The sequence below is a fragment of the Pleurodeles waltl genome, chromosome 5 (genome assembly GCF_031143425.1).
Source record: "Pleurodeles waltl isolate 20211129_DDA chromosome 5, aPleWal1.hap1.20221129, whole genome shotgun sequence".
In the NCBI taxonomy this organism is placed as follows: Eukaryota; Metazoa; Chordata; class Amphibia; order Caudata; family Salamandridae; genus Pleurodeles; species Pleurodeles waltl.
Window position 1 is genome coordinate 1,617,610,588 of NC_090444.1, and position 21,092 is coordinate 1,617,631,679.

Sequence of the window (21,092 nt, forward strand, 5' to 3'; positions counted from 1 at the left end):
CAATTACGACCGTGGCGGAAACCGCCAACAAAGACAGCAACTTTAACACTCAGACCGCCACGGCGGTACAAACAAACAGCGCGGCGGTCACCGCCAACAGACAGGCGGGAGACAATGTACCGCCCACACTATTATGACAGGCCAATCTGCCACCTTTTCCGGAGCAGATTCACCGCGGATAACAACACAACAGAAACAGGAATTTCGAAGGGAAAACGCTCACCTCATCACACTCCACGAGGAACGAGGACACCATGGACCCGGAACTCCAAATTCTACCTGCGATAGTCTTCCTGCTCCTGTACCAGGAGCACGAACACCGGCGGCGAAGACCACGGTGAGTACTGCACCTACGACACAGGGGAGGTAAAAAACAGGGACACACACACGCAACACCCCCACCCCCACCCTCACCCTCACCCACTACAACACACACACTAATACATGTTGATACATAACAGTTACAACCCCCAAGCCCCCCGGAAGATTGCAAAAACAAAAGGAAATTATAGTAACCATTGTAATCTATTAAAATACAGTACTCCAAAATATACTGACACTATAAACAAATATATACACCAATAATACAAGTCCAGGTATTGTACCATTTATAGTCCATGGACCACTGGGCCCAAAATGCATTGGGCGAGGCCCATACTTGATACCAGATCAAAACAGAGAGAACACTGCAGGGGCATCAGATAGAAATACAACAGGCACCTCAGGGGGAAGGGAAGGGGGGCACCTCAGCCGGATGAGTGCACAACGCCAGATCCACGAGGGGGCTCAATGCCCAGTGTCCAATCCTGGGGAGTGCAAAGCCACAGTCTCTCAAGTCTCTACAGTGGGTGGTTTGCCCACTGCATTATCCTGGGGAGTGCAAAGCCACAGTCTCTCAAGTCTCTACAGTGGGTGGTTTGCCCACTGTTCAATCCTGGGGAGTGCAAAGCCACAGTCTCTCAAGTCTCTACAGTGGGTGGTTTGCCCACTGTTCAATCCTGGGGAGTGCAAAGCCACAGTCTCTCAAGTGGATAACAGTCTCCACTGGTTCTGGAGGGGGACTGGTGCCCAGAGTGCTTCATCCTGTGAAGGACAGAGGTAGTGGATGGATCTCTCCACTGGTTCTGGAGGGGGACTGGTGCCCAGAGTGCTTCATCCTGTGAAGGACAGAGGCAGTGGATGGATGTCTCCACTGGTAATGGAGGGGGACTTGTGCCCAGAGTGCATCACTCACCCCGTGACGGACCCAGTAGCGTCAGTTCCCCTGCCGCTCATGGGCTTGTGATGCTTGAATTGGCGGTGCCCGGTTCAGCGGTGCTTGAGTTGTCGGTGCCCTGTTCAGCGGTGCTTGAGTTGGCGGTGCCCTGTTCAGCGGTGCTTGATTTGGCGGTGCCCTGTTCAGCGGGGCTTGTGCTGGCGGTCCATCATGGCCCAGCGGGGCTTGTGCTGGCGGTCCTTCATGGCCCAGCGGTGCTTGAGTTGGTGGTGCCCTGTTCAGCAGTGCTTGAGTTGGCGGGGCCCTGTTCAGTGGTGCTTGAGTTGGCAGTGCCCTGTTCAGCAGTGCTTGTGCTGGCGGTCCTTCAAGGCCCAGCGGGGCTTGTGCTGGTGGCCCAGCGGTGCTTGAGTTGGCGGTGCCCTGTTCAGCGGTGCTTGATTTGGGGGTGCCCTATTCAGCAGTGCTTGAGTTGGCAGTGCCCTGTTCAGCGGTGCTTGAGTTGGCGGTGCCCTGTTCAGCGGTGCTTGAGTTGGCGGTGCCCTGTTCAGAGGTGCTTGTGCTGGTGGTCCTTCATGGCCCAGTGGGGCTTGTGCTGGCGGTCCTTCATGGCCCAGCGATGCTTGAGTTGGCGGTGCCTTGTTCAGCGGTGCTTGATTTGGTGGTGCCCTGTTCAGCAGGGCTTGTGCTGGCGGTCCTTCATGGCCGAGCGTGGCTTGTGCTGGCGGTGGCCTCCTGGGTAGCTGGGCTTGTGCTGGCGGGGCCCACCTGGGCAGCTGGGCTTGTGCTGGTGGGGCCCTCCTGGGCAGCTGGGCTGGGGCTGGCGGGGCCCTCTTGGGCAGCTGGGCTGGGGCTGGTGGGGCCCTCCTGGGCAGCTGGGCTGGGGCTGGCGGGGCACTCTTGGGCAGCTGGGCTGGGGCTGGTTGGGCCCTCCTGGGCAGCTGGGCTGGGGCTGGTGGGGCCCTCCTGGGCAGCTGGGCTGGGACTGGCGGGGCCCTCCTGGGCAGCTGGGCTGGGACTGGCGGGGCCCTCCTGGGCAGCTGGGATGGGGCTTGTGGTGGCCTCCTGGGCAGCTGGTATGGGACTGGCGGGGGCCTCCTGGGCAGCGGGGATGATGGCGGTCTTCTCCACCGTGCTGCTCTTCCCAGACTTGCCGGGTTTCTTGTGGCCCTTCCCCACCTTGGGAGGTGTGCCAGCTGACTCCACACTCCCAACGGGACCCCTGGGAGCAGCTTTGGTGGCTGGAGTCTTCCCCCTCTCCCGCCGGGCACTGGCCAACTTCTGATGCTTCACAGGGGGGGGGACTGGCTGTGCTGTGGCTCCGTGCCACACTGGCTGTCCTGGTGGCCGGTGCACTCCACATACCTGTGACTACAGGCACCACTGGTCCCGGAGATGTTGTGGCTGAGGTGCTACTTCGGGACCTATGAGATGGACGGGGTGGGGGAGGTGTGGGAAAAAGGTCAAGGCTGGACAGGAAAATTCTTTTGGACACACTGGGACGGGTAGCTGGAGGGGGTTTGGGAGTGGAGGAAGAGGTGGTGGTAGTAGGAGGTGTACGTTTGGTGACTTTGGGTGCAGGTGCATGCGCTGGAGGCTGTCGTGAGGTGGATGGCTATTGGGTGGGTGTGTGCCTGCGTTTGTGTATCTTCGGAGGGGGCGTCACAGACACACTGGGAGAGGACACAGGGGACATGTGAATGGTAGTGGGGGTGGTGACTGCACGTGAGCGGGGTGTGCTGGTGGGTGTGCTGGTGAGGGACGTAGTAGCTGTAGAGGTAGTGCATGCAGGTATGTGTGTAGACGAGACTGGGAGGGAGGAGGGAGACGAGGAAGAGGGGGACACAGTGGAGGCAGTGGATGTTGGTGTGTCTGCATGTGTGTGATACTTGCGTGAGTGCCTGTGGGATGTGGGGTGCTTATGTTTGCCTGAGCTTCCCTGGTGTGGTGAGGTGTGTGCAGGCAGGTCTGATGGTGTGCTTGGGATAGGCAGAGGTACAGGGGATTGGGACTGGGTGGAGGAAGTTGGAGGGGGGATGCCAGACACAGGGACAATGGCTGCCATCAGTGCTGAGGCCAGAGTTTGAAAAGCTCGGTGAAGGGCCGCCTGACCAGAATGAATGCCCTCCAGGAATGCATTAGTTTCTTGCAACTGCCTTTCTACACCTTGGATGGCATTCAAAATGGTAGACTGCCCAACAGTGAGTGACCTGAGGAGGTCAATGGCCTCCTCACTGAGGGCAGCAGGGGTGACTGGTGCAGGGCCTGAGGTGCCTGGGGTGAAGGTTATGGCCACCCTTCTGCGTGAGCGGGCACGGGGCGAAGGCTGAGGGGCTGCTGGGAGGGCGGTGCTGGTAGGGGGGGTGGCGGCTGTACCTATAAATGCGGGGGCACAGATGTTGCCGCCACCACAAGGGAGCTCCCATCAGAGGACGAGTCCGAGTCACTGGTCTCAGCTCCTGTCCCTGCCGTGGAGCTCCCCTCGTCCTCCGTCCCACTGGTGAATTCAGAGTCCGTAGTGTGGCCCTCCATGGCCATGTGGGATGCAGCTCCCTTGTGCTCCGGTGCCACTGCTCCTCCGCCTGATGATGCTAATGCACACAAGAACAGGTGGACCACAAAAAGGGGGGGGACCCAGAATATAGACATGTTGAGTGCATGGATTACCGCTACCGTTGGCGGACAAGACTGACACAGAAGCCCCCTGCACTACGCCGCGCTTTTGGGCTCTACAGTGCAATTCCTGGGAAATGGCCTATAAGGCTATGGACGACATCTGCACACATAGATGACACAGGGGCATGAATAGCCGTATTTGGCACTCTGCAGAGGTGGGGTGGGGGGCCACAAGGCTATGCCTTACGGAGGGGCCTAGCCTATGGAACTTGCCCTGGCCTAGGGAAACCCTCAGCCCTCCTCCCCCACCCAGACAACTCCACTGCACGCAAAGTCAGCTGAATGAGAGTGTACTCACCCCCTTGTGTCTGCTGTGATGCCCTCAAGTGCCCATCCAACTCCGGGTAGGTCACCGCCAGGATCCTAAACATCAGGGGGGTCATGGTTCGACGGGCACCCCTCCCACGTTGGGAGGCCATCCCCAGCTGAGCCTCCGCCGTCTTCTTGCTCCAGCGGCGAATGTCCTCCATCTTTTCCAGCAGTGGGTGCTCCGTCTGTGCTAGACCCCCAGGGTCCGGACGTCCTTGGCGATGGCATGCCAAATATCTTTCTTCTGGTGGGCGCTGACCTACATGAAATGTACAGGGGAAGAAGAGAAGTCATTACCAACTGCACCGTCAAAGTGAGTGGCCCCCATCCCTACCCTTGCCATGTGGCACATGCACCCACCGTCTTTCATGCACACAGCACTCTGCCCCCTTCCTTCTTATATCCAGCCCTCTCCACACAGGCATAGCCCATACAACATGCTCCCTGTGTACTTACCTGTTTGTCTGGAGGACCGTAGAGTAGCGTGTACTGGGGGAGGACCCCATCAACGAGCTTCTCCAACTCCTCCGATGTGAAGGCTGGGGCCCTTTCCCCAGACGCATGAGGCATTGTCTCTTCCAGACTGAGGTCACAGCAGCACTTGCAGTGTAGGTCCTCTCCTGTCGAAGATCAGGTATCGAGTGATTGAACAGATAGAAAATGGCAGTCACGTCCGCGACGGCCACGTCCGCGGCGGTGTGTACCATCACCGCCGGCGTACATCGTCATTGGCTCCTGGGACCCATAGCGTCCAATGTTAACCAATGCAGGATTGCGCCGCTGTCTCCGACCGCCTACCGCAATGCCAGCACAGTTACCTCACATCCCATTGTCCCACTTTAGAGGTCAGGCAGCCGCCATTTCAGGGGCCCACATGGCCTCATTTTATACTGCGTCACACATACCTAGGCCTAGTCTCAACACACATACAGGCCACCTTTTGTGTATGATTGGTGTTCTGTGTAAACTGTTGGTACGTACCTCTGAGTTGTTTGACTCTGTGGTCGCTGTTGTCCTTTATAGGCACCGTCCGCTGGGACATGTGAGGAGATGGCGGCGTCCTCCGGTGTACCGACCGTTGGTGGACCTGTCGATAATGGAGGAGCGACATTTGATAATCACTTACAGGTTTGACCGTGCCACAATCCAGGAACTGTGTACCCAGTTGGAGGCAGACCTGATGTCAGCAATCTGCCATCCCACAGGGATCCCCCCTCAAGTGCAGGTGCTGTCAGTGCTCCATTTCCTTGCAAGTGGGTCTTTTCAAACAACTGTGGCCATGGCATCAGGGATGTCCCAGCCTATGTTTTCCAACGTATTGTCCAGAGTGTTGTCTGCCCTTCTGAAACAAATGCGGAGCTACATCGTTTTCCCTCAGGTGGAGGATTTGCCTACAGTGAAAGGTGATTTCTATACCCTGGGACATATCCCCAACATCATAGGTGCCATTGATGGGACCCATGTGGCTTTGGTCCCCCCCCACAGGAGTGAACAGGTGTACAGAAACCGGAAGAGTTATCATTCTATGAATGTACAGATGGTATGTTTGGCAGACCAGTACATCTCCCATGTGAATGCCATGTTCCCTGGCTCAGTGCATGATGCCTACATCCTGCGGAATAGCAGCATCCCTTATGTGATGGGTCAACTCCAGAGGCACCGTGTGAGGCTATTAGGTGAGCCCCTGGAAGCAAGACAGTGGGAATGGTTGTCTGGGGTTATCCCTACAGGTTAGTGTGTGTCTAACAGTTGTCCCTCGCCATTTGCAGGTGACTCTGGGTACCCCAACCTGTCATGGCTACTGACCCCAGTGAGGAATCCCAGGACCAGGGCAGAGGAACGCTACAATGAGGCCCATGGGTGAACTAGGAGGGTGATTGAGCGGACCTTCGGTCTCCTGAAGGCCAGGTTCAGGTGCCTGCATATGACAGGTGAATCCCTATTCTAATCACCAAAGAAGGTGTGCCAGATCATCGTGGCCTGCTGTATGCTTCACAACTTTGCTTTGCGATGACAGGTGCCTTTTCTGCAGGAGGATGGTCCAGATGGCGGTGTTGTGGCAGCTGTGGAGCCTGTGGACAGTGATGAGGATGAAGCAGAGGAAGAAGACATGCAGAACAGGGACTCAGTGATCCAGCAATATTTCCAGTGAAACACAGGTGAGAATACATTCCTGCCTACTGCATGTACTTTTACACTACTACCTCTATCCTGTCTGTCATTTTCACCCAGTGTATGGTCACTGAGTTGTCACTTTCCATTACGGTTTCACAGATGTGGGTCCCAACGTGTGTCATCTGCTTACATTCCTCATGGACTAGAGCTGTGTGACATAGGTATGTTGACATTACTATTTCAATAACATTTTGTCACTGTAATTGCAAATACACTATTTCGAAATCACAGACAGACTCCAGATAATTTTGTGCTTTAGGTGTGTTTATTTAAATGCAATTATTGGAGGGGGAAGTTAAATGTTGAGGGGTGATGGTGGAGGAGTATCCAGTCTATTAGTCTCACGGGTGCAATGCCCATATGGGCATAGGAAGTGGAGCTGGGGCAGTTTAATTATGGACAGGGTGACAAAGTGGGATAGTGGAATGACAATCAGGGTGGTCTCATTTCTTGGCGGGGGTCTTGGCATCGTTCTCTGTCTTGTTCCTGGATCTCAGGGACCGTTTGCGGGATGGTTCTCCTTCTGCAGGGGTTGGGGTGCTGGTGAGGTGGTCCTGTGGCGGGGCGTCCTGTCCACTAGCGCCGGCGGAGGTGGTGGGTAGTCCATCATCCATGCTAGTGTCAGGGGCCCCTTGGAGTGCCACAGTGTCCCTCCTGGTGTTGAGTACTTCCTTCAGCACCCCTACGATGGTGCCCAGGGTGGAGCTGATGGTTCTGAGTTCCTCCCTGAAGCCCATATCCTGTTCCTCCTGCATGCGCTGGGTCTCCTGAAACTTGGCCAGTACCATTGCCATCGTCTCCTCGGAGTGGTGGTATGCTCCCATGATGGAGGAGAGGGCCTCGTGGAGAGTGGGTTACCTTGGCCTGTCCGCCCCCTGTCTCACGGCCGCCCTCCCAGTTCCCCTGTGTTCCTGGGCCTCTGTCCCCTGGACTGTGTGCCCACTGCCACTGCCCCAGGTCCATGTTGTTGTTGATAATCCGGGGTTCCCTGTAATGGTGGACACACAGCTGATTGACGTGTCCTGGGGACGGAGGTATGGGCCACTGGGTGGGTGCTGTGCTGGTGTTTCCAGAGAGGGGAAGGTTTGTGGTGGCCTGTGCCTGTGTGAGGGGAACCGACTGTCCCAAGGCCCCCGATGGGCCGGGCTGGTCATCTAGATCCAGTTGGACAGAGGTGCTGTCATCATTGTGGGCCTCTTCTGTGGGTGGAGTGGACATGTCTGGACCCTCCTGTCTGGTGACATTGGGTAGGGGTCCTGCAGGGGTGGAAAGGCATGATTATTACATCTGTGTGTGGCATGGTGTGCAATGGGTGGGTGACCATGTACCCCAGTGCTGACATTTCTGTGTGGGACCTTGTGTGATGATGGGTTAGGGGGGTGTATGACTATGTGCAGTGTGCATGCTTTGGTGATGGGTGTCCATGCTTTGTTGTTGCATGCAGGGCTTGGTGTTGGGATGGCTGGTTTGTGATATTGGTACATTTGTGAGGAGTTGGAGTGATAGGGGTGAGGGCGAGGGTGGAGGTATGTGATAGCATGCAGGTAGGGTGGGGGATATAATAGTTAAGATTTGACTTACCAGAGTCCATTCCTCCACCTACTCCTGCGAGGCCCTCAGGATGCAGAATCGCCAAGACCTGCTCCTCCCATGTTGTTAGTTTTGGGTGAGGAGGTGGGGGTCCGCTGCCAGTCCGTTGAACCGCCAGGTGGTGTCTTGAGACCACGGAACGCACCTTCCCCCAAATGTCGTTCCACCTTTTCCTGATGTCCTCCCGATTTCTTGGGTGCTGTCCCACTGCGTTGACCCTGCCCACTATTCTTCACCATAGCTCCATCTTCCTTGCAATTGAGGTGTGCTGCACCTGTGATCCAAATAGCTGTGGCTCTACCCGGGTGATTTCCTCCACCATGACCCTGAGCTCCTCCTCCGAGAACCTGGGGTGTCTTTGCCGTGCCATGGGGTGGTGTAGGTGATGTGTGTGGTGGAACTTGTTTTCTAAGTTTTTGTACCTTCTTGGTTTCTGTTTACAAGTTGTGGAGTTTTGGATGGAGATGCAAAAATCTTCTGCTCAGTGGGGAATGTGGCTGTTTAGGCATCAGGTTGTTTCCATTATTATTTAAGCTTACATGGAGTCAATTTCCAACACTATAGGGCAGCAACATACTATCAGGGGCACACCTGGCCATGAGGGATGGGTCCCTTTACTGATGAGATACAACGCTGCAGATTTCTGTTACACATGAACACAGCCTGTGGTGTACACTTAGACCACATTCCATGGGCACCAACATAGATAGCCACATTACACAACATAATCAAAGCTCCAAGTTTTCCGTTTTAACTGATTTTTACATATCAATACAGACAGATATCAATGTGTTTCTTGTCTGTATTTATTTTTAAATGTTGAAAAATACAGACATTTTTTCCTCTTGTGGGTGACTCTCCATGCTGTCTTTTGTGATTTCCAGGACAACAGCTGAGCAGATAGACAGTATGGGAAGTTAAACAACAGGATAAGATTTCCCAAATACAGGCATATGTTAACATATATTTGTATTATAGTGCTGATTTTATCTCTGGGTGTAGTATTTGCTATATTTTGCGGCTTACTTTGACAAAATGTGACAGGCAGCAAAGTATGAGTGCATGTTTACCAGTCAAATAAATGTGGAAATATACCATTTTACAACTCCATTTACTCTCAAAATACAAAATAAATATGGATAAATACCAATAAGGTGGGCAAAAAAAATATGGATATATATAGATGGAAAAGCTAAAAAAAACAATACCATGAAACCGGGAGCCCTAAATATATAGGCCCTCATTACAACCTTGGCGGTCGGTGATAAAGCGGTGGTAATACCGTCAACAGGCCGGTGGTAACACTTGCAGGATTATGACAATGCCAGAAACAGCTCAGACAGACAGCCACTTTAACACACCGACCGCCAGGGCGGAATCAACAGGCACCACGGCGGTAACCACCAACAGCAAGGCGGAAGACAATGTTCAGCCCACTGTAATATGACACACCTATCTGCCACCTTTTCCGGGGCGGTACCAATGACATCAAAAGCCTAGCGGAAGCACTGCATAGAAGGGAAACAACTCACCTCTGGAGACTCAAGGAAGAACCACGCTGCCATGGAGCCCGAGTTGCATGTCTTCCCAATGTTGTTTTACCTCTTGTTCCACTACGAACACCAGCAACAGGGAAGACGACCATGGTGAGTACTGCTGCCTAGCACATGGGGGAAGTGGGGAGGAAAAAGAGAGTGACACACACGCCACATGCAACACCCCCACCCCAACACCATACACACAACCAGATGTAGTTACATAACATATACACCCCGTACCCCATAGGAATAATGCAAGGACAACAACGTTAGAGCAAAAAGAGTGTAATAAGATAAATATAGTAGAAATACGTGCATCCAAATCAAACAGTATATATATATTTAAAATGCAAGGGACAATGCCCAGTCTTCAGTGTCCGTGGGCCACAGGGCCACATCACAAAGTCCAAGGCCCCACCTCACTCCTGCAACAACACGGAGAGAACACTGCAGGTGCATCAGGTCAAAAATAGTCAGGCACCTCAGGGGGATGGGAAACGGAGGGGCACCTCGGCCGCAAGATGGTCCTGGAGGGGGAAACATGCACTGTGCCTGGTCCTGGGGAGTGCAAGGCCACAGTCTCTCAAGTGGGTGACTTGCCCACATGCTCTGGAGGGGGAAACATGCCCATTACTCCGTCCTGGGGAGTGCAAGGCCACAGTCTCTCAAATGGGTGACTTGCCCACTGGCTCTGGAGGGGGCAACATGCCCTGTGCTCTGTCCTGGTGTCTGCAAGGCCACAGTCTCTCAAGTGGATGGCTTCTCCACTAGTTCTGGAGGGGGCATCGTGCCCAGTGAGCTTCATCCTGGTAAGGATGGGGTGAGTGGATCTTGTCTCCACTGGTTCTGGAGGGGGCATTGTGCCCAGTGAGCTTCATCCTAGGGGGATGGGGTGAGTGGATGGCATCTCCTCTGGTTCTGGAGGGGGCAACATGCCCAGTGATGCAGAATTTGGGAAGTAAAAGGTCACAGTCTCTCAGCTGGGTGTCATACCCACACGATTCGAAGTGGCCAGGCCGCTCAACAGCCCATGGACGCAGGACTACACACTGTCCGCCGGCGGTGATGGCTGTTCAGTGTTGGCAGTGGTGCTGCTGCTGCTGGCAGTGGTGGTGTGAGGCTCCAGCCCATCCCCTGCAGCCTCAGACGGCTGCCCACTGGGGATGCTGTTGCTGATGGTGGTGCTGGTGGCAGTGGTGATGATGGTGGAGCTGGTGCTACCAGTGGTAGAGGGAGGCTCCAGCCCATCCCCTGCAGCCTCGGATGTCTGCCCATTGGGGCTGCTGCTGCTGGTTGTGGTGCTGGCAGTGCTGGGGGAGGCTCCAGCCTGACCCTGCAGCCTCGGACGGCTGCACCACCATGGTTGGTGGTGTGGGCTCCGACTGAGTCCCAGCACCAGGCCTCTTGTCCTTTCTTCCTGCTGGTGCAGGCCCCTTGCCCTTCCTGCAAGCAGCTGCAGATGGCTCATTGCTCCTTTTGGCTGCAGCTGGGGATGGCTCCTTGATCCTTTTGGCAGCAGCTGGGGATTGCTCCTTGCCCTTCATTTCAGCAGCTGAGGATTGCTCCTTGCCCTTCCTTGCAGCAGCTGGGGTGGCTCCTTGCCCTTCCTTGCAGCAGCTGGGGGTGCCTCCTTGACCTTTCTTGCAGCAGCTGGGGGTGCCCCCTTAGCCCTTCTTTGCAGGAGTTGAGGGTGCCTCCGTGCCCTTCCTTGAAGCACTTGGTGCCGGCACACTTTCCTTGTGGCTGCTTGGTGCCCGGGATCCTCTCCCACCTGGAGTAGCTATGGACACTACTGTGCCCATGGACTGGGTGGCTGAGGTGCTTGCCTGGGTTTTCTTCACCCTGGCCTGACGTGAGGGACGGGTGGAGGAGGGGTAAGGAAGAGGTCATTGGTGGAGGGGAAAAGCTTCTTAGGGACATTGGGGCGGAAAGCGGGAGAAGGTTTGGGAGTGGAGGAAGAGGAAGTGGTTGTAGGAGGTGTCAGACTGCTGTGTTTGGGTGCAGGAGCATGGTCTGGATGCTGTTGTGAGGTGGATGGCTGTTGGGTGTCTGAGTGCTTGTGTTTGTGTACTTTGGGAGGAGGGGGCATCGACACAGTGGGTGAGGACACAGGGAACGTGGGTATGAATGTGGTTGCGATGACTGCCAGTCAGGGGTGTGCTATGATAGGTGTGCTTGTGACGGTGGTAGTGGATGAGGATATAGTGCATGCAGGTGTGAGTGGAGATGTAACTGGGAGGTAGATGGAGGACGAGGAGGAGGGGGACACAGTGAAAATAGTGGATGTTGGTATGTCTGCATCTGGATGGTGTTTGTGTGAGTGCCTGTGGGATGATGTGTGGTGCTTGTATTTGCCATGTCCACTCTTGTGTGTTGTGCTGTGTGCATACTCGTCTGCCTGTGTGCTTGAGATAGGTTGCGTTTGAGAGGAATGGGATTGGGTGGAGGAAGTTGGAGGGGGAGGGGAGAAACAGGGACAATGGCTGCCATCAGAGAGGAGGCTAGAGCCTGGATTGATCTGTGTTGGGTCACCAAGCCAGTGTGATTGCCCTCCAGAACTGCATTGGTCTGTTGCATCTGGGCCTCCAGCCCCTGGATGGCATTCACAATGGTTGACTGCCAAATAGAGATGGATCTCAGGAGGTCAATAGATTCCTCACTCAGGGCAGCAGGGCTAACTGGGGCAGGGCCAAAGGTGCCTGGGGCGAAGGAGATGGCCACTCTCCTGTGTGAGTGGGCATAGGGAAACTCACTGAGGGGCTGCTGGGAGGGCGGTGCTGGTACGGGAGTTGGTGGCTATACCTGTAGCTGAGGTGGGTACAGAGGTGTCCGCCACAAACATGGAGCTTCCTTCGAAGGTGGTATACTTGTCTGAAGTGTCCCCTCCAGTCTCCCCGTGGTGCTCCCCTTGCCCTCTGTCCCACTGGTGCCCTCACCGTCTGTGGGCTTGGCCTCCTGGGTCCTGTGGAATGCAGCTCCCTTAGTCACCGGTGCCTCTGCTCCCCCACCAGATGATGCTAATGCATCTAAGGACATGGTGACAAAACAAAAAAGGGGGGGAAGAGACAAAGGATACACTTCAATGGTGGCAGCAACACCACAGTTGGTGTACACAACACACTCACACACAGGGAAAAGCTCTACGCACTAGGCAATGCACTACAGTGAGAAATGAGGTTTCTGGTTGGCTAAGGTATGCTCCTAAGCGAGGCAGAACCCACCCACTCTAGTCAGGGCAAGGGAGTTACACGTCCAAGATAACCCCTGCTCACCCCCTTGGTAGATTGGCACGAGCAGTCAGGCCTAACCTGGAGGGCAATGTGTAAAGCTTTTCCACAACACACACAACACACGTGACACAAAATATACACCACAAAGTAACCACAACAGTGAGCTATGTAAAAATAAACTGTATTGCACAAAACATAATTAGACCAACATTACACGTAAGTAATACCCTGCTACCTTAGCAGTTGTCAGAATGTTACACAAGTTAATAATACTCTGGAAGAATATGCAGTTGTCACATTAGAACGCATAAGTACTCAGGACTCTGCAACATAAGCAGTAGCCAGGAATTACAGTAAGAATTCTATGCACTTGTCATGACCCATAAGAGGAACATTAGAAAATATCTCACAAGTAATAAAAATACATATCAGCAAATCATGCCCATGAGAGGAACATTAGCACGTATATGTATTGCAGGAAAAGCAGATAAAACATATGAATTCTCCTAGGTCCATACTTGGCTCACTGAGCCACTATATCCCTAAAGGTACTTGGTTTCTTGTAGAAGAGGCACTCCCTGTGCCTAGAAGGAGGAGTACAGGGGGCCCCCGGCGCTCCTGTGCAATCAACGGGGGCCAAGCAGTGCTCCTGGGGGAGAGGGGTGGTCGGCACCCTCTCCTGGTAGAATATAGGCCCCTCTGGGGGCCCGTGATTCAGATGGGGGGCCGCCTCGGGCACCTCACACCCTGTCCACGGGGTGCGGGCCAGGCAAGGCCCAACAACGATTTAGGGGTGAGCAGAAGGGGGCCTCCATTGAGGTCTCCCTTCCCGGTGTTGCAAGAAACAATGCCTGTTCTGAAAGAAAATGGAGCGTCCTGCTCCTAATGCAGAAACCGGGGAAGGGTTGCTCTCCGCGCCTTCCCCGAGTCCTGCTCTAGAACCTTGTGAGGCCCGGACCCCTCTTGGGGCCCGAGTTGACACTCGCCCGCACCCGATGCGGTGCGCAAGTGTTTTGAAGCAGCCTCCCGGGCCACCGCGGTGATCCAAACAAAATCGAAGGCGGCTGGTGCCCCGGGTGCGCTCCTGAGAGCGGACTGTGCCCCGTGGGCACTGACAGGAGCACGCTTGCTCCTCTGGACTTCTTCTTGTGCCCAGGGGGCACTGAAAACAGCACAGTCCTTGTGCTGGAGATGAATAACACGCTCGGGTCGTGGCAGTGATTTTGGGGGCTATTAAGAGAGCGCTTTTCAAAGTGCTATAGGCAAATCTGCAGCCCAGGCTGCGGCAGTGATTTTCTCCAGTCAGACAAGCGTGCTTTTGGAAAAGCGCTTTTATGTCACATTGGAGCGCTCCCAAAGCGATTGGCAGCAACAGTAGCACTCCTTGTGCTGGAAGAAAGGTACAGAGGTCAGGGGCCACAACACCCTGCCTCTGGAGACAACTGATGAAGAAGGGGGCGCAAGGCTGGAGAACCCAGTAGCAGGTCAGCACAACAAGGGGGTGCAAGCAGTGGCCATTCCTCCTGGTGACCAGACAGGTCACAGGTCAGAACAGCAGCAGCAGTCCAAGGTGGTCCTGGTGAGTCCTTTCACATCGTCCTGCGTCCAGCTCCAGGTAAGGTTCCTGGAGTCAAAAGTGATGTCAAACGATGTCTAAACTGTGGGGAAAATTCCCCTGTACTCATGCTAAGTTTTCAGAGTGTATTACAATGGGGAGGAGAGACGGTTCCAACCAGTTACAACTGGTTCTGGCAGTGCCCTTTCTCTCCTCAACCACAGGCTCCAAACATCAGTGGGGTGTAAAGGACGCCATTTGTGTGAGGCCAAGGCACAGCATTTACAAATGCAGGTGTGCCCCGCCTCTTCCTTCTCTCAGCCCAGGAAGGCTTTACAATATGTAGTTGCACCTCGGTGACACCTCCACCCTCCCTGTCTGAAAAGTATGCACAAAGCCCCAACTGTCAGTCTGCCCAGACGTGGATTGGAGGCAAGCTGCAAAACACCAGAGTCATAAGCACAGATAAATGCGCACTTTCTAGAAGTGGCATTTCTGTAATAGTAATAAAAAATACACCTACACCAGTAAGCAGCATTTATTATCACCATCACAACCATACCAAACACGCCTAGGCTACCCCTCATAAATCAGGCAATACCCCTTACACATAAGGCAGGGCCTTTCTAATGCAATCCTATGAGAACTCAGCACTCACAGCAGTGAGACACCAAGTTAGGCTGTTTGTTACTACCAGGACAGGCCACGCATCCTGGCACATGTCCTGCCTTTTACATACATGGCACCCCGCCCATAGGGCTATCTAGGGCATACCTTAGGGGTGACTTACATGTAGTAAAAAGGGAGTTCTGGGCCTGGCAGTAAATTTAGATGCCAGGTCCCTGTGGCAGAAAACTGCGCACACAGGCCCTACGCTAGCAGGCCTGAGATAGGTTCGACAGGCTACTTCAGTAGGTGGCAAAATCAGCACTGCAGGCACACTAGTAGCATTTAATTTACAGGCCCTGAGTATAGGGATACCACTTTACAAGGGACTTATAGGTAAATTAAATATGCCAATTAGGTATAAGCCAATCATACCAATATTGTAAGGGAGAGCACATGCACTTTAGCACTGGGTAGCAGTGAAAAAGTGCTCAGAGTCAAAATGTCAGCCAGCAAAGGTCAGAAGAATAAGGAGGCAAAAAGCAAAACGTTTGGGGAATGACCCTGTAAAAGGGCGAGGTCGAACACCTACCAGTAACAATGCTAGTCTCCAGGGCATTGTGAGGGACACCTAATGCCAACTGCAGCATACCTGAGACCCACAGACCTCTGCCCAGTAGTGGATGCCTCCTAGCATGGTTGGAGGTCTTTCACATCAGAACCCTGCCCAACATGGGACCTACTCTGCAAAGCCAGGCCTGGCCTAGGGGGAAGCACAGGCCCACATCCCTCACCCGGATACCACCCCACCAGGCATAAGTAGAAATGAAGTGCACTATACTCACTCCTTGTTGCTGTTGTGATGCTCCCAAGCACCCATCCAGCTCCGGATAGACCACCGCCAGTATGCGGGCCATCAGGGGGGTCAGGGTTGGATGGGCACTCCTTCCTCGTTGGGAGGCCATCCCCAGCTGGGCCTCCACTGTCTTTCGTGCCCAGCGTCTCAGGTACTCCCACCGTTTCCGATAGTGGGTGCTCCACCTGCGTAGACCCCTAGTGTCCGCACGTCCTTGGTGATGGCACGCCATATACCCTTCTTTTGATGGGTGCTGACCTGCAGAGACAATACAGACAGGGAAAGGTATTACTCCGACCGTCCTGCCTGTTACACTCATGGCCCACCATGCCACCTCCCATCTCCATTATCACAGACATGGCCCAGCATACATGCTGCATGCTGCACGAGGCCCATCCACCCCCCCACATGAGGCCTTCACACACAGAACTCCATGCATCGTACTCACGGTGTACTCACCTGTTGGTCTGTAGTCCCATACAGCAGTCGGTACTTGGGTAGGACCCCATCCACCAGTCGCTCCAACTGACACAGGTCACAGCAGCACATGCAGTGTAGGTCCTCTCCTGTTCAAGGTCAGGTAGCAAGTGAGTAAACAGATAGAAAATGGTGGTCGCGTCCTTGGTGGTGTGTACCTTCACAGCTGGCATACATCACCATTGGCCACTGTACCCCACAGGGCCCAATATAAACCAATGAGGAGTTTCACAGTGGTTCTCGACCGCCTCCCGCAACGGCACACATCAGTGGAATTACCTCATTTCCATATGTCCCTCCATAAATGACAGGCAGACACCATTTCAGGGGGGGAAGGCCATGTATCCTAACTGTGTCACAGTACACATATACACATTATGGACATGTCCCACCACAATATTGTAACTATCACAAAATGCACTGCACTGTAGTGGTTAGAACGAACAGATAATGCCCAACTACTCACTCTCTTGCCCCATAGATTGCAACCACTGTGGATGAATAGGAGATGGAGACATCCTCCAGTGTACAGACCCCTGGTGGACTTGGCCACACTGGAGGACAGGCATATTATTCTCACCTATAGACTTTACAGGGCCACAATCATAGAGCTGTGTGCCCAACTGGAGCCTGACCTGATATCTGCTATCCGTCACCCCACTCGGATCCCCCGTCCTGTGCAAGTGCTATCTGTGGTCCATTTCCTGGCAACTGGTTCTTTCCAAGTGACGGTGGGCTTGGCAGCAGGAATGTCACAGCCAATATTCTCACTAGTGCTGACCAGAGTGTTGGCTACCCTGATTAAACACGTGTTGCTACATCGTTTTCCCCCAGGTGGAAGATTTGACCACAGTGAAAGTTGACTGCTATACATTGGGACATATCCCCAACATCATTGGGGCAATAGATGAGAAACATATTGCATTTGTCCCCCCCGGCGAAATGAACAGGTGTTCAGAAATCGAAAGAGTTTTCACTCAATGAATGTCCAGATGGTGTGACTGGCGGATCAGTATATTTCCCATGTCAATGCAAAATATCCTGGATCTGTGCATGATGCTTTTATCCTGCGGAATAGCAGCATCCCAAATGTGATGGCCCAACTCCAGAGGTACGGGTGTGACTAATAGGTGAGCCCTGGTTCCCACCCAGTGGATGTTGGTGTATGGGTATGTTGTGGCCCTAAGTGTGAGTGTGTGACTAACAGTTGTCCCTCAAAATTTGCAGGTGACTCTGGTTACCCTAACCCAGCATGGCTACTGACCCCTGTGAGGAATCCCAGGACAAGGGCAAAAGAACGTTACAATGAAGCACATGGGTAAACAAGATGAATTATAAAAAGGACCTTCGGCCTTCTGGAGGCCAGGTTTTGTTGCCTCCTTCTTACAGGTGGATCCCTGTACGAATCACCCAAGAAGGTCTGCCAGGTAAGACGGTCTAACTTCACTTTCCATTAACATTTTTCGGTTTCACATTGTCACTGGCAGGCTGTGAATTCCCACTTCTATGCCCACTCACTGCACCTTTTGGCACCTCTTTTTGCAGATGTTGGTGCCCCACTATAGCTCCTGGTGTGTTCAGTGCAGCCAATTACAGGTCTATGCTATGTACAGATTACTGTACAGTTGAATTGCAATGTTTGAACCTTGATAATCGAAAACATTTTTAAATGATTTGACTTACACATACTTGTATTTTTTCAAAGGGTGTTTATTTAAGTGTTAAGGAGTAGGGGCGCAAGTGCATTGGGCTGGGGTGATGATGGAGGAAAGTCCAAGTTAGAGTCCAGTCTATTTGTAACACATGTGCAGTGTCCAAGGGACATAGGAAGGGGAGCAATGGCAGTTCAAGGTGGACAGGGTATCAGAGTGAAACACAAGGGTGACATTCAGGAAAGTCTTATTTACTGGCGGGGGTCTTGGCAATAGTTCTGGCTTCTGCCTGGATCACAGGGAACGTTTGTGGGTGGTTCCCCTTCTGCAGAGGAAGGGGTGCTGATGGCCTGTTGGTCATGTGGGGGGCCTCCTGTCCACTAGCGGCAGCAGAGGTGGAGGGCTGTTCAGTAGTGTGGCTAGTGTCAGGGGCCTGCTGTTGTGCCACTGCCTCCCTCATAGTGTTTGCCATGTCAGCCAGCACCCCTGCAATGGAGACCAGGGTGGTGTTAATGGAATTCAAGTCCTCACTGATCCCCAGGTACTGTCCCTCCTGCAGCCACATGTACTCTGGCAATTTGTCCAGGATCTAGCCCAGCATATCCCGGAAATGTTGTTATGCTCCCAGGATCGCGGTGAGTGCCTCCTGGAGTGTCAGTTCCCTGGGCCTCCCACTGTCGCCCAGCAGTCCTCCCAGCTTCCCTGTTGTCCTGTGCCTCTGTCCCCTGAACCATGTGTCCACTGCCACAGACCCCATAATAGAGAGTTGACCTGCCAGAGTCCAGTCCTCCTATTCCTTCTAGGCCCTCAGACTGCAGTATTGCCAAGACTTGCTCCTCCCATGTTGTTAGTTGTGGGGGAGGAGGTAGGGGTCCACCGCCAGTCCTGTGTACAGCCAGTTGGTGACTTGCTTCAATGGAATGCACCTTCCCTCGTAGGTTGTTCCACCTCTTCCTGATGTCATCCCCTGTTCTGGGGTACTGTCCGACAGCGTTGACCCTGTCCACGATCCTCCGCCATAGCTCCATCTTCCTACCAATAGATATCTGCTGCACCTGAACTCCAAATAGCTGTGGCGCTACCCAGGTGATTTCCTCCACCTCCTCAGAGAACCTGGGTTGTTGTTGTGGTGCCATAGATGTAGGGTGAGTGGTGTGGGTGAGGGTGTGTAGGGTGATGTGTTGAGGTGTGTGATGTGGGGTGCGTGGTTGGTGTATAGGTGATGGTGGTGTGTGGCTGTGGTCTTGTCTGTGGTCGTGTTATCTCTCTTGTGGCAATTGTTTGTTGTCATAAAGGGTAATGTGGGTGTGGGTTTTATGGTTGTGTGGGAGTGGTGTGTGTTTGTGTGTCGCTTGAATTGTCCAATGTGGTGTTATTTTGTATGTGTGTGTGTAGTTTGAGCGCGACGGTATGTACCGCCAGTAGTTTACTGCCATTGAATGTCTGCAGTGGTAATTCGTGGGTGATAATGTTGTTGGCGTAGTTCTGTTGGCGTAACGGTGTGGGTTTGGATACAGCCAGTTCATCACTGACCTTTGGTGTGGTGGACTTTTTTGTGTGTCTGAATAGTGACAGATTGGTGTGTGTGTCATCATTTGGGTAGCGAATATCTGCTGCAGCGGTGGTATGTTGACGGCATTCAGCATGGCGGAAAGTGGGATTTACTGCCAATGTCATAATGAGGGCCATAACGTTTTGATGTGGAATGTGCAAGGCACAGCCTCCCCGCTAAGCATTGTTGTGTCCTAGCCTACCTTAATCGCTGTCACATGCATTTTGCAATGCTATAGAAAACATACCTTATGCTAACTGCAGAAGCTTTGTGTGAAATGGGGGGGACAGGTCTTTTGACACAGCCACATCAGCATATGTCCACGGAGTGCTAATATGTGTGGCTTGAGGGTTCCATATGTGGTGGACCATCAAAGAGTAGACAAAGGAGGAGTGTTATGTCGTCACAGAGGGTTATCTTGACAAAACTCCTCTTACACTGTAGCCAGCGCATGCCCCTAATGCTGACCAGTTCGGCTTTTTAGACACATTCACTCCTGTGATCTTTCAGGATCCCCTTTTCCACCCAATAGGGGTGGGAATAATTTCAGTAGTGTACCGGATATTACCCATAATTGCTCTGCCCCCGGTGTGTAAAGCTGCTTGTGTCCACACAACCCAACATTTTAGCAAATGGATCACCGAGCATCACCTATATGACATATGGCGACTCAGATACCTAACAGACCATGAACACTCATTTTATTCCCTGTGCATTCTGTCCACAAACGATTAGATTTATTCTTGGGCACCCCACAACTAGGTGTGATGGTGTTACAATTGATATACCTGGGACACACCCTCTTGAATCATTGTCCATTGCAAGTGTCCCTACAATGGGATAGGCCATGTTCTAGTGCACCTACCTGGTGGCTCCCAACCAAAGCAGTCTCTGACCCCCACTTATGAGAAGACCTGGCACAGTACATCACTCAATGCTGAACACAGACTCCACTGACTCTGGGGCTCAAAAATGGGATGCTCATAAGGTGGTTATGCGGGGCCACTGCATGGTTGCCACATGAGGAATACACCAGCTCCTACAGGCTAAATTGCTGTCTTTAGAACAAGACCTGTGGCCTCTGAAAACAGAGGTGGTCAAGTATAATGCATCGACTGAAAAACTTCAGCAGATGTGCAAGCAATATAATGAAGCAGAGGTGCAGCTTGGAAAACATGATTATGAGCAGCACATTGCTGTGCTTCATGCCAAGGGTGATTACTCCAGGAAACTTCTGATGAAGCTAGCTAGGGAGGACCTGCACAGAGCCCGATAAATGCAATTAGGTCAGTCGCAGAACCCTGCTTACAACACAGGCAGCAATCAATGCTGCGTTCCATGAATACTACTAAGCACTATACAGAGTGAAACCCAATCACTCTCTGGAATTTGTGCATGAGTTTCTTCAACATCTCCCACTCCCCAGGTTTTCCTTTCTGCAAAAGGCTGACCTAGATGCACATCTTCAATTGGAAGAAATATATGCTGCCATCACCTAATTTGCCCAAATAAAACTCCGGGCACAGGTTTGTTGTCCGTTGAGAATTATGTCAACACATATCATGCAACACCTGCTGAACATGCACACAGAGGCTAAGGAGACAGGCCAGCTTCCAGGATCGTTGGGGGATACCGGAGTTGGATATGCATAATGTTGTATTAG